This window comes from Pecten maximus, chromosome 8 (assembly GCF_902652985.1).
Source record: "Pecten maximus chromosome 8, xPecMax1.1, whole genome shotgun sequence".
Classification (NCBI taxonomy): Eukaryota; Metazoa; Mollusca; class Bivalvia; order Pectinida; family Pectinidae; genus Pecten; species Pecten maximus.
Window position 1 is genome coordinate 2964661 of NC_047022.1, and position 13681 is coordinate 2978341.

General features: G+C 40.9%; 1 long non-coding RNA gene across 1 annotated transcript; it reads right to left on the reverse strand.

Moving 5' to 3' along the window:
• Positions 1–12068: 12068 nt before the first annotated feature.
• On the reverse strand, positions 12069–13209 carry LOC117333627. Its single transcript, XR_004533965.1, has 2 exons — positions 12726–13209; positions 12069–12468 (listed from the first exon to the last, which is right to left on the reverse strand). It is a non-coding gene; the product is annotated as an uncharacterized LOC117333627 (long non-coding RNA).
• Between the last annotated feature and the right edge of the window lie 472 nt (positions 13210–13681).

Sequence of the window (13681 nt, forward strand, 5' to 3'; positions counted from 1 at the left end):
CCGATTTGCATCTTAATCTATTTTTGGTCGATATGAAACCTCTTTACCCTAGGAATTGTGTATGGTAAGGGGTTCCCTGAGGACGGTATGAAACATCTTTACCCTAGGAATTGTATGGTAAGGGGTTCCCTGAGGACAGTATGAAACCTCTTTACCCTAGGAATTGTGTATGGTAAGGGGTTCCCTGAGGAGAGTATGAAACCTCTTTACCCTAGGAATTGTGTATGGTAAGGGGTTCCCTGAGGACAGTATGAAACCTCTTTACCCTAGGAATTGTGTATGATAAGGGATTCCCTGAGGACTGTATGAAACCTCTTTACCCTAGGAATTGTGTATGGTAAGGGGTTCCCTGAGGACAGTATGAAACATCTTTACCCTAGGAATTGTGTATGGTAAGGGGTTCCCTGAGGACAGTATGAAACCTCTTTACCCTAGGAATTGTGTGGTAAGGGGTTCCCTGAGGACAGTATGAAACCTCTTTACCCTAGGAATTGTGTATGGTAAGGGGTTCCCTGAGGACAGTATGAAACCTCTTTACCCTAGGAATTGTGTATGGTAAGGGGTTCCCTGAGGACAGTATGAAACATATTTACCCAGGAATTGTATGGTAAGGGGTTCCCTGAGGACAGTATGAAACATCTTTACCATAGGAATTGTGTATGGTAAGGGGTTCCCTGAGGACAGTATGAAACCTCTTTACCATGGGAATTGTGTATGGTAAGGGGTTCCCTGAGGACAGTATGAAACCTCTTTATCCTAGGAATTGTGTATGGTAAGGGGTTCCCTGAGGACAGTATGAAACATATTTACCCAGGAATTGTATGGTAAGGGGTTCCCTGAGGACAGTATGAAACCTCTTTACTCTAGGAATTGTGTATGGTAAGGGGTTCCCTGAGGACAGTATGAAACCTCTTTACCCTAGGAATTGTGTGGTAAGGGGTTCCCTGAGGACAGTATGAAACCTCTTTACTCTAGGAATTGTGTATGGTAAGGGATTCCCTGAGGACTGTATGAAACCTCTTTACCCTAGGAATTGTGTATGGTAAGGGGTTCCCTGAGGACAGTATGAAACATATTTACCCTAGGAATTGTATGGTAAGGGGTTCCCTGAGGACAGTATGAAACATCTTTACCCTGGGAATTGTGTATGGTAAGGGGTTCCCTGAGGACAGTATGAAACATCTTTACCCAGGAATTGTGTATGGTAAGGGGTTCCATGAGGACAGTATGAAACATATTTACCCAGGAATTGTGTATGGTAAGGGGTTCCCTGAGGACAGTATGAAACATATTTACCCTAGGAATTGTATGGTAAGGGGTTCCCTGAGGACAGTATGAAGCATCTACCCTAGGAATTGTGTATGGTAAGGGGTTCCCTGGGACAGTATGAAACCTCTTTACCCTAGGAATTGTGTATGGTAAGGGATTACCCGCGGGCAGTAATATATCACATGGACAAAGTTATATCACGCTGCGCTAAATCGCCTTCAGAAGTATTTTTGTCGGACGTGTTCCGACGCGCGTATTGTATTCATTCTGTATTTAACAGATGCTGTTTAAGAATAATATATCCGTGAGTGGAATTTGCGGAGCAATATAACATTGTTGCAAATGACGATACATTCTTGTTCCGCTGATAAGAAAACTGCAGTAAGTGAAGTAAAATGCTAAAGGAAAGAAGATGGAGTTCCTTTTTCATCAACAATTTCCATGATTGGGAGCAAATAGGAATGATGCCGTGGAGTGATTTAGGATGTGATTGGGTGGTCTAGATGTTGAGGTAATAACACTGCTGCCCACTAACAACCAGTATCAGATTACTGTTTGACTTGTCGATCGTCATCTGTTCTAACAAACATAGCTAACATATAATCTAGTTACAATGAATACATTTTACAAATATGGCGTCCTTGACATCTGCTTGCCTCGTATCTTTGTTGTCCTGAACACAATTATTCCTATGATACATCCAATATAGATTATGTGGACACAGTCAATTTAGGGTTAGGTTTAAGGTTATGGTTCGGGATTAGGGTAAGCCTATGTTTATGTGGAGTACGATCCCGAGTTAGGGTTAGCCTATGTTTATGTGGAGTACGATCCCGAGTTAGGGTTAGCCTATGTTTATGTGGAGTACGATCCCGAGTTAGGGTTAGCCTATGTTTATGTGGAGTACGATCCCGAGTTAGGGTTAGCCTATGTTTATGTGGAGTACGATCCCGAGTTAAGGTTAGGGTTAGCCTATGTTTATGTGGGGTACGATCCCGAGTTAGGGTTAAGGTTAGCCTATGTTTATGTGGAGTATGATCCCGAGTTAGGGTTAGCCTATGTTTATATGGGGTACGATCCCGAGTTTGGGTTAGCCTATGTTTATGTGAGGTACGTTCCCGATTTAGGGTTAGTCTATGTTTATGTGGGGTACGATCCCAAGTTAGGGTGAGCCTATGTTTATGTGAGGTATGATCCCGAGTTAGGGTTAGCCTATGTTTATGTGGAGTATGATCCCGAGTTAGGGTTAGCCTATGTTTATGTGGAGTATGATCCCGAGTTAGGTTTGCCTATGTTTATGTGGAGTATGATCCCGAGTTAGGGTTAGTCTATGTTCTATGTTTATGTACAACAACCACGTCAACCTGGCTAAATAACAGATATATAGAGAATACATGGTCAGTGTCTTAAAATATAAGCTGTATTTTGGCGAGGGTAAAGAAAGACAAAAGTGGCGAGCCTTGGCGAGCCTTGTCTTTTTGTCCCGAGCCAAAAATACAGCTTATATTTTAAGACACTGACCATGTATTCTATTTATCCTGCAACAGTCATAAAAATACTCATAAAAAATAATCATTTTGAAGTGAAACGGTGTAAAATGATAGAAATAACATATATATATATATATTTATACAGACAACAATGTACAACAGAGATATGTATACAGTCTAGCAGGCTATATGGGTGTGAGTGAGAAATTATTGAACGAGCGTACGATTCTGTTGATCACTCGTCTTAATGGGAATATCAGTAGACACTCAGAAGATAATCTTTTCCCCGATTTGACAAACTACATATTATTATATAAAAGTTTACTCGTTACATGGAAATACACTCAAAATGTTAGAATACTTAATTACCATTAAGTAACACAAGGAAATTGAGAATTCTTAAATATAGGTGAAAAACAATGAACTCATATAATTGTGTATTGCAAACTTCTCACATAGATATGAGTGAAAACGGTTAACAGATGTTCGGAGGAATTATATTGATAAGGGTAAGGTCACACATGGAAACCGCCACGTAGTGACGAATGGAGTTACGAAATTATTAAGAAGAGAATTATTGATAGTTTTGTTCATGTTGTGATTTCGAAGGAGAAATCAGATTCTCGCCAAAAGGAAATCTTCACCGGTATCTATGTAAAGTGTTTCGTAGCAGCAGTATCTACGTTAATTATTTTCGAACCCTGAAAGAAATACCCATCGCTCGACTTTCATCACATCAACTTAAAGTCGAGACAAGGCTTACATGTATATTGACCTTAATCCGTTTAGAAGATATTGAAAACGGGTTTTTCTTCCACATAAAATTGCCCTTTTTTGTTGCTAAATTAAACTTCTTAAAAGTTAATATGTAAGAAGACCAAACATATCAAAACTTATGAAATCAATATCGTCAGAAAATACCGTAAAACTTTTTGAAACAGTATTTTTGTATCTCTTACCATTTATTCACAACAGAACCGACAATCGTGTCCAGTAGAGATCATTACATACACAATAAATAAATACGGTCGCCGGGTTAGGGTCGCCGGGTTAGGGTCGCTGGGTTAGGGTCGCTGGGTTAGGGTCGCCGGGTTAGGGTCGCTGGATTAGGGTCGCCGGGTTAGGGTCGCCGGGTTAGGGGTACGGTTTATGGGTAAGGGTTAATGGGTAAGGATCGCTTGATTAGGGGGTAGTGTTTATAGGTTAGGGTTTATGAATTGATGGGTTAGGGTTTATGGGTTAATGGGTTAGGTTTAATTGGGTAAGATTGATTGGTTAGGGTAAATGGGTTATGTTTAATGGGTTAGGGTTAATGGGTTAGGGTCGCTGGGTAAGGGTCTATGGGTTAGGGTCTATGGGTAAGGGATTATGGGTTAGGGTTTACTGGTTAGGGTTTACTGGTAAGGGTTTACTGGTTAGGGTTTATTTGTTAGGGTTTACTGGTTAGGGTTTACTGGTTAGGGTTAACTGGTTAGGGTTAACTGGTTAGGGTTTACTGGTTAGGGTTTACTGGTTAGGGTTTATTGGTTAGGGTTTACTGGCTAGGGTTCATTGGTTAGGGTTTGTTGGTTAGGGTTTATGGGTTAGGGTTAATGGGTTAGAGTTTACTGGTTAGGGTTCATTGGTTAGGGTTAGGGTACATTGCCACGAAATTTCCATCGACATCTTTTAAATAAGTTGAAAGACATTATGAATAAACCATAGAAGAGAAATTTCCGTGTCCACATTAATCTTTGTATAATCGTTCGACCGGCTAACTAAACATAATTATTTGTAATTATTAAATCGCGCGAACAATTAGTTCAGTTAAACATACTTAGTAGATGAAAGTGATGGAAGCTGTGTTCCCATTAGAAGTTACTCGTAAAACTGAAAGCGACAGGGACAACGCTATAAGCATGCACTATAGTTGATGGTTTATTATAGGAAATCAGGGATCGTACATCAAACACCGACATCGTCCTTCTGCTTAGTTTCAGACGAGACATGACCCTGTTGAAAGTATCTTCCGGTTATCCAGTAACATCTTCCTCTCTTTTACTTTAATCTTTTCTTGTATAATCATTCACTTCCTTATAATTAAGTCGATATTCACAGTGTAGATTTCGTCCTTGTGGTAGATTTTATACAACGTTCAAAGCAGAAAATCGTCATCCCATTGTCGAAACTTCTGGTAAATCAATGGATATTAAACCGTACGTATCGGATGATGGATATGTAAAACGCGATAACGCGGATTGTAGAATTCACGGTCGGATCCTTAAATATGGCAACGGACCTGTAAATAAAGATAACGGACGCCGAGACACGGGGTTTGTCAAGACTACAAATCTTACCTACTACAACGTAGCATTGTAGATATTTGGTTTATTAAAACGAAAAAAAAAAAAAAAAAAACCCATCTGATTTCTGATTTCGTATCTAACGTGAAGAGAATGTTCACCTAACGAATTCCGATAACTGGCAAACTTAGATTTGATCAAGATCAAAATACGATATTCCCTTCAAGAAAATGTGTAGTAATGTTATCGATCTTCCGGTCGCTTTTATATGTAAATAATGACTTAAAAAATACGCAAGTAACACTACTTATAATGTAAACAGGTAGTGGTCAGATCTTGTATCGAAGGTGTCTGTTAAAGGTAAACAGGAAGTGGTCAGATCTTGTATTGTGTCTGTTACAGGTAAACAGGAAGTGGTCAGATCTTGTATTGAAGGTGTTTGTTACAGGTAAACAGGTAGTGGTCAGATTTTGTATTATATGTGTCTGTTACAGGTAAACAGGTAGTGGCCAGATCTTGTATTGAAGGTGTCTGTTACAGGTAAACAGGTAGTGGTCAGATCTTATGTTGAAAGTATCTGTCAGGTCACGTGTTTACTAAACTGTCTACATTAAACTTGAGTGTCTGTGTTCTGTCAGGTCACATGTTTACTAAACTGTCTACATTATACTGAAGTGTCAGTGTTCTGTCAGGTCACGTGTTTACTAAACTGTCTACATTATACTGAAGTGTCAGTGTTCTGTCAGGTCACGTGTTTACTAAACTGTCTACATTATACTTCAGTGTCAGTGTTCTGTCAGGTCACGTGTTTACTAAACTGTCTACATTATACTGAAGTGTCAGTGTTCTGTCAGGTCACGTGTTTTCTAAACTCTCTACATTATACTGATGTTTCAGTGTTCTGTCAGGTCACGTGTTTACTAAACTGTCTACATTTTACTGAAGTGTCAGTGTTCTGTCAGGTCACGTGTTTTCTAAACTGTCTACATTATACTGAAGTGTCAGTGTTCTGTCAGGTCACGTGTTTTCTAAACTGTCTACATTATACTGAAGTGTCAGTGTTCTGTCAGGTCACGTGTTTACTAAGCTGTATACATTATACTGAAGTGTCATTGTTCTGTCAGGTCACGTGTTTTCTAAACTGTCTACATTATACTGAAGTGTCATTGTTCTGTCAGGTCACGTGTTTTCTAAACTGTCTACATTATACTTGAGTGTCAGTGTTCTGTCAGGTCACGTGTTTTCTAAACTGTCTACATTATACTGAAGTGTCAGTGTTCTGTCAGGTCACGTGTTTTCTAAACTGTCTACATTATACTGAAGTGTCAGTGTTCTGTCAGGTCACGTGTTTTCTAAACTGTCTACAATATACTGAAGTGTCAGTGTTCTGTCAGGTCAAATGTTTTCTAAACTGTCAACATTATACTGAAGTGTCAGTGTTCTGTTAGGTCACGTGTTTCTAAACTGTCTACATTATACTGAAGTGTGAGTGTTCTGTTAGGTCACGTGTTTTCTAAACTGTCTACATTATACTGAAGTGTCAGTGTTCTGTCAGGTCACGTGTTTCTAAACTGTCTACATTATACTGAAGTGTCAGTGTTCTGTTAGGTCACGTGTTTCTAAACTGTCTACATTATACTGAAGTGTGAGTGTTCTGTTAGGTCACGTGTTTTCTAAACTGTCTACATTATACTGAAGTGTCAGTGTTCTGTCAGGTCACGTGTTTCTAAACTGTCTACATTATACTGAAGTGTCAGTGTTCTGTTAGGTCACGTGTTTCTAAACTGTCTACATTATACTGAAGTGTCAGTGTTCTGTTAGGTCACGTGTTTTCTACACTGTCTACATTATACTGAAGTGTCATTGTTCTGTCAGGTCACGTGTTTTCCAAACTGTCTACATCATACTTGCATTTTTATAAGCACACTAATAAGATGTCCACTTTTATTTCCAAAGTACTGACGCCGTTTTAAACTCGATCTTTACAATGAATGTGTTCACCACGCCGGCAAAAGCCTGTCAGAACAGATGCACGCGACCCAAAATCTTCATCCAAAAAATTCAGGCGGAGCAAAGTGAACATGTAAAGCTCAAAGAATATCGGCGGCACTGTTGCACGCACGGGTAAATATCGATACATGTCAAAGGAAGAAAGAATATCGCAATTCATTAACTCATATAAGCCATGTAAATATGGAAATATTAGCTCAGCAAATATAATTTGATGTATTACAGAACGACGTGCTCCGCCAAAAATAAGTAAGTGCAATAAAGATATAACAATTTTTATAATCTCAAAATGCTCCAAAAGGTTAAAGTTCACGTGATCTGTCTAAATAGTCCTTCAAGATATTGTCGGTTAAGGGTTCCAGTTGTCCTCGATATTGTCGCCTGATGGTTTCAGTTTTCCTCGATATCGGTATATCTATGTGAGGCCCTGGACAGATTTATTGTATTGATGAGGGAGGTGGGGTATATCTATGTGAGGCCCTGGACAGATTTATTTTATTGATGAGGGAGGTGGGGTATATCTATGTGATATCTTGGACAGATTTATTTTATTGATGAGGGAGGTGGGGTATATCTATGTGATATCTTGGACAGATTTATTTTATTGATGAAGGAAGTGGGGTATATCTATGTGAGGCCCTGGACAGATTTACTTTAATGGTGAGGGAGGTGTGGTATATCTTTGTGAGACCCTGGACAGATTTATTGTATTGATGAGGGAGGTGGGGTATATGTATGTGAGCCCCCCTGGACAGATTTATTTTATTGATGAGGGAGGTGGGGGTATATCTATGTGAGACCCTGGACAGATTTATTGTATTGGTGAGGGAGGTGGGGTATATCTATGTGAGGCCCTGGACAGATTTATTTTATTGATGAGGGAGGTGGGGTATATCTATGTGAGGCCCTGGACAGATTTATTTTATTGATGAGGGAGGTGGGGTATATCTATGTGAGCCCCCCTGGACAGATTTATTTTATTTATGAGGGAGGTGGGGTATATCTATGTGAGGCCCTGGACAGATTTATTTTATTGATGAGGGGGGTGACAGTATATCTATGTGGGGCCCTGGACAGATTTATTTTATTGATGAGGGAGGTGGGGTATATCTATGTGATATCTTGGACAGATTTATTTTATTGATGAAGGAGGTGGGGTATATCTATGTGAGGCCCTGGACAGATTTATTGTATTGATGAGGGAGGTGGGGTATATCTATGTGAGGCCCTGGACAGATTTATTGTATTGATGAGGGAGGTGGGGTATATCTATGTGAGGCCCTGGACAGATTTATTGTATTGATGGGGGAGGTGGGGTATATCTATGTGAGCCCCCCTGGACAGATTTATTGCATTGATGGGGGAGGTGGGGTATATCTATGTGAGCCCCCCTGGACAGATTTATTGTATTGATGAGGGAGGTGGGGGTATATCTATGTGGGGCCCTGGACAGATTTATTGTATTGATGAAGGAGGTGGGGTATATATATGTGAGACCCTGGACAGATTTATTGTATTGGTGAGGAAGGTGGGGGTATATCTAAGTGGGCCCTGGACAGATTTATTGTATTGGTGAGGGAGGTGGGGTATATCTATGTGAGGCCCTGGACAGATTTATTTTATTGATGAGGGAGGTGAGGTATATCTATGTGAGCCCCCCTGGACAGATTTATTTTATTCATGAGGGAGGTGGGGTATATCTATGTGAGGCCCTGGACATATTTATTTGATTGATGAGGGGGTGACAGTATATCTATGTGGGGCCCTGGACAGATTTATTGTATTGATGAGGGAGGTGGGGTATATCTATGTGAGGCCCTGGACAAATTTATTGTATTGACGAGGGAGGTGGGGTATATCTATGAGAGGCCCTGGGCAGATTGATAAATACATTTATTAGGGGAGGTGTGAGTCTGTTTTTTTTTTTTTTTTATTTTGATTTGATATCGAATGGATATTGTATGTAGTGTTATTCAACGATATGTCATTATAATGGCTGTCACGGTAAAATGTTCATTCATTCAGACGAACGAAATGGTGTCACCATCCGGATCTCTTAACAAAACACAAAGGTATCTAGTTAATTTAACTTTTTTGTTTCGACACTCAAATATAGCTAGAATATCCTGAGAACGAAACATCTAAACAACGAACCAACAGGAGTACACTGTATATGGTACGGAAATACGTACATTCTAAATCACAAATGGGTATATTCCGGATATTCATTACGATACATGACCTTTTCCCTGATGACCTTAGCTGTTATGCGGCACCTGTTTGGTTTCCCATTATCGGACACTGTTTCATTATATGCTGTGATGTGTCAGATATCTCTCGATACACTTAAGCTTTTATCACTTATATTATACATTATATATTATGTTATATAATAATTATAATACCACAAACTGCCATTGTAACACACCTCCGGGGTTTCCATACAGCTATTCAGCCGACTACTTTCAAAGTTGTGGTTCACCAATCGAAAAGAGCCATCATCATGTTTATCGAAGAAATTTAGTTTGACATTGCCACGGTACAACATTACTAGATGTACTTTGATAACTGGATTAGTAAGACAGTAGTGTTAGGATATCGGACGCGTAAATCACGTTACTTATCACAAAACTCTCTATAAGGAAGACAGAGTTTAGCTCTCTGACCGCGGTACTTATAGATACTAAACGACGAATTGGCATCTTTTGTATCGAGGGGTGATACTTTTACACGCAAAACGTGGCGAAAGAGATTGAGGATAAATGGTAGAGCCTTGAATCACATAATCACAGTCTTATTGTCGTTAAAAGCTTGATTCAGTTTGTTTGATGACACGTTTTCGTCAGTTCTTTAAGGTGTAATGGTTACATCTCCATACAATACGAATATTATCATTCATTACTGAGTGAATCACGAGGTAAACTAGAAGTGGAATGTGGAAGGGTTGCAGACACAGTGACGTGTCGGTTAGGGTTACAGACACAGTGACGTGTCAGTTAGGGTTACAGACACAGGGACGTGTCAGTTAGGGTTACAGACACAGTGAGGTGTCAGTTAGGGTTACAGACTCAGTGACGTGTCAGTTAGGGTTACAGACACAGCGACGTGTCAGTTAGGGTTACAGACACGGTGACGTGTCCGTTAGGGTTACAGACACAGTGACGTGTCCGTTAGGGTTACAGACACAGTGACGTGTCAGTTAGGGTTACAGATACAGTGACGTGTCAGTTAGGGTTACAGATACAGTGACGTGTCCGTTAGGGTTACAGACACAGTGACGTGTCTGTTAGGGTTACAGACACAGTGACGTGTCCGTTAGGGTTACAGACACAGTGACGTGTCCGTTAGGGTTACAGACACAGTGACGTGTCAGTTAGGGTTACAGATACAGTGACGTGTCAGTTAGGGTTACAGATACAGTGACGTGTCAGTTAGGGTTACAGATACAGTGACGTGTCAGTTAGGGTTACAGACACAGTGACGTGTCAGTTAGGGTTACAGACACAGCGACGTGTCAGTTAGGGTTACAGACACAGCGACGTGTCAGTTAAGGTTACAGACACGGTGACGTGTCCGTTAGGGTAACAGACACAGTGACGTGTCAGTTAGGGTTACAGACATAGCGACGTGTCAGTTAGTGTTACAGACACAGTGACGTGTCAGTTAGGGTTACAGACACAGGGACGTGTCAGTTAGGGTTACAGACACAGTGACGTGTCAGTTAGAGTTACAGACACAGGGACGTGTCAGCTAGGGTTACAGACACAGCGACGTGTCAGTTAGGGTTACAGACACAGCGACGTGTCAGTTAAGGTTACAGACACAGTGACGTGTCAGTTAGGGTTACCGACACATTGACGTGTCAGTTAGGGTTACAGACACAGTGACGTGTCAGTTAGGGTTACAGACACAGTGACGTGTCAGTTAGGGTTACAGACACATTGACGTGTCAGTTAGGGTTACAGACACAGTGACGTGTCAGTTAGGGCTACAGACACAGTGACTTGTCAGTTAGGGTTACAGAGACACAGTGACGTGTCAGATATCATTACAGACATGGTGACGTGTCAGTTAGGGTTACAGACACAGTGACGTGTCAGTTAGGGTTATAGACACAGTGACGTGTCAGTTAGGGTTACAGACACAGTGACGGGTCAGTTAGGGTTACAGACACGGTGAAGTGTCAGTTAGGGTTACAGACACAGTGACCTGTCAGTTAGGGTTACAGACACAGCGACTTGTCAGTTATCATTACAGACACAGTGACGTGTCAGTTAGGGTTACAGACACAGTGACGTGTCATATATCATTACAGACATGGTGACGTGTCAGTTAGGGTTACAGACACAGTGACGTGTCAGTTAGGGTTACAGACACAGTGACGTGTCAGTTAGGGTTACAGACACAGTGACGTGTCAGTTAGGGTTTCAGACACAGTGACGTGTCAGTTAGGGTTACAGACACAGAGACGTGTCAGTTAGGGTTACAGACACAATGACGTGTCAGTTAGGGTTACAGACACAGTGACGTGTCAGTTAGGGTTACAGAAATGGTGACGTGTCAGTTAGGGTTACAGACATAGTGACGTGTCAGTTAGGGGTACAGACATGGTGACATGTCAGTTAGGGTTACAGACACAGTGACGTTTCAGTTAGGGTTACAGACACAGTGACGTGTCAGTTAGGGTTACAGACACAGTGACGTGTCAGTTAGGGTTACAGACACTGACGTGTAAGTTAGGGTTACAGACATGGTGACATGTCAGTAAGGGTTACAGACACATTGACGTGTCAGTTAGGGTTACAGACATGGTGACATGTCAGTTAGGGGTACAGACATGGTGACGTGTCAGTTAGGGTTACAGACATGGTGACATGTCAGTAAGGGTTACAGACACATTGACGTGTCAGTTAGGGTTACAGACACAGTGACGTGTCAGTTAGGGTTACAGACTGTCAAGAATTGTGGGTATAGGCTTAGCCTAATTATTTGCAAACAGATGAGACAACAACATAAATTACATTAACATATGTATTCACTTGAACATATTTACAAAATCATAGGAAAACAATATTTACACCATACAAAACACCCTTTCACACTCCCACTCATTCTCTACCATTAATTAATAATGTGCAACACAAAACAAAACCCGTCTCTGAAACCCATTGTCTCTCCAGACCCCAAATATATATAGTTCATCACTGTGGTAGGTTCCCAAAGTTCTCTTCACTCCGATGTTGTTTAACTATTTCATAATAGGTATATATATGTATACCCTCCGTAGGCACTGTACTAGTCCAGATCTCCATATCTCCTTTCTGGTTTCACATAAATAGACCAGGAATTCTGCTGCTCCCACTATTGTCTGGCACATAGACCTTTCTATGGCTAATGGCTCCCTGTCCCAAGGTCACCTACAAGGTTACAGAGTCAATGTTCTAAGTTCATGGGTTTATAGCACTTGCACATTTGTATTATACTTGTATTTACTTACAATGACATTTAATAATTCTCTTTCTCACTATCTCCTATTACTTTTCTCTCTATTTCCTATTTCTTTACATTCTGTTAGGAAATAATTCTACAATAATGACCTATAATATTACGCCCTATATTTTGCATGCTAAACATTTTTACCAACCTTACATTAATGACATAAATATGTACTTACTGTTGGCGTCTCTCTTTAGCATTTCTGAGCACACAGCTCACTCTCCTGTTTCATTCCAGGACTCCCACACTCCATTGAGGTGGACATAGCACACAGCTTCTCCAAGTAGCAAAGTTTTGCCCAAACTAGCACACAGCTTACATGTAGTGACTTCAACTATCTCTAACTTGGATAATAACTTTGGGCACACAGCCCTGGTAACATTTCATTACCAAGCACACAGCTTAGGCATTTCTCCCCTGGCACACAGCCTCTGACATCCGTGAACCTTCCAGGTCCACGTCCGGGGTTGAAATGGCCGCACACACAGGTAGCACTTACCTGTGTTGCATGATTTGGTTACGCCTCAGTGACCCTGACTCAGCACTTTCTATTCAGTGAACTCAGGTACCCTCTACAGTACAGGTGTATTCCCTGATCACTGTATAGGACACTATACCTTACCACTCCATAGTACTGGATAACTGGCAAATATTTTGCAGAGTACAACATAAGTTTTTGACACAGACACAGTGACGTGTCAGTTAGGGTTATATACACAGTGACGTGTCAGTTAGGGTTACAGACACAGTGACGTGTCAGTTAGGGTTACAGACACAGTGACGTGTCAGTTAGGGTTACAGACACGGTGACGTGTCAGTTATCATTACAGACACAGTGACGTGTCAGTTAGGGTTACAGAAACAGTGACGTGTCAGCTAGGGTTACAGACACAGTGTTGTAACGTCACATAATCGGAAACCATTATGATCCATAACGGCCTACTTTCGTGTTTAGTATTGAACTCTTGAATACCATAATGGTCCTTTCTGTATTCTGACTTTGATGTTAGCTCTATGCAGACCCACTTAAAGCTTCAGTATTGAGTTTTCAAATATCATAATAGTCTCCAGAAGGTCTTGTCAGTCTGGCCATATCATATGTTTAGCGGCCAGGGTGTGAACATAGTGTACGGC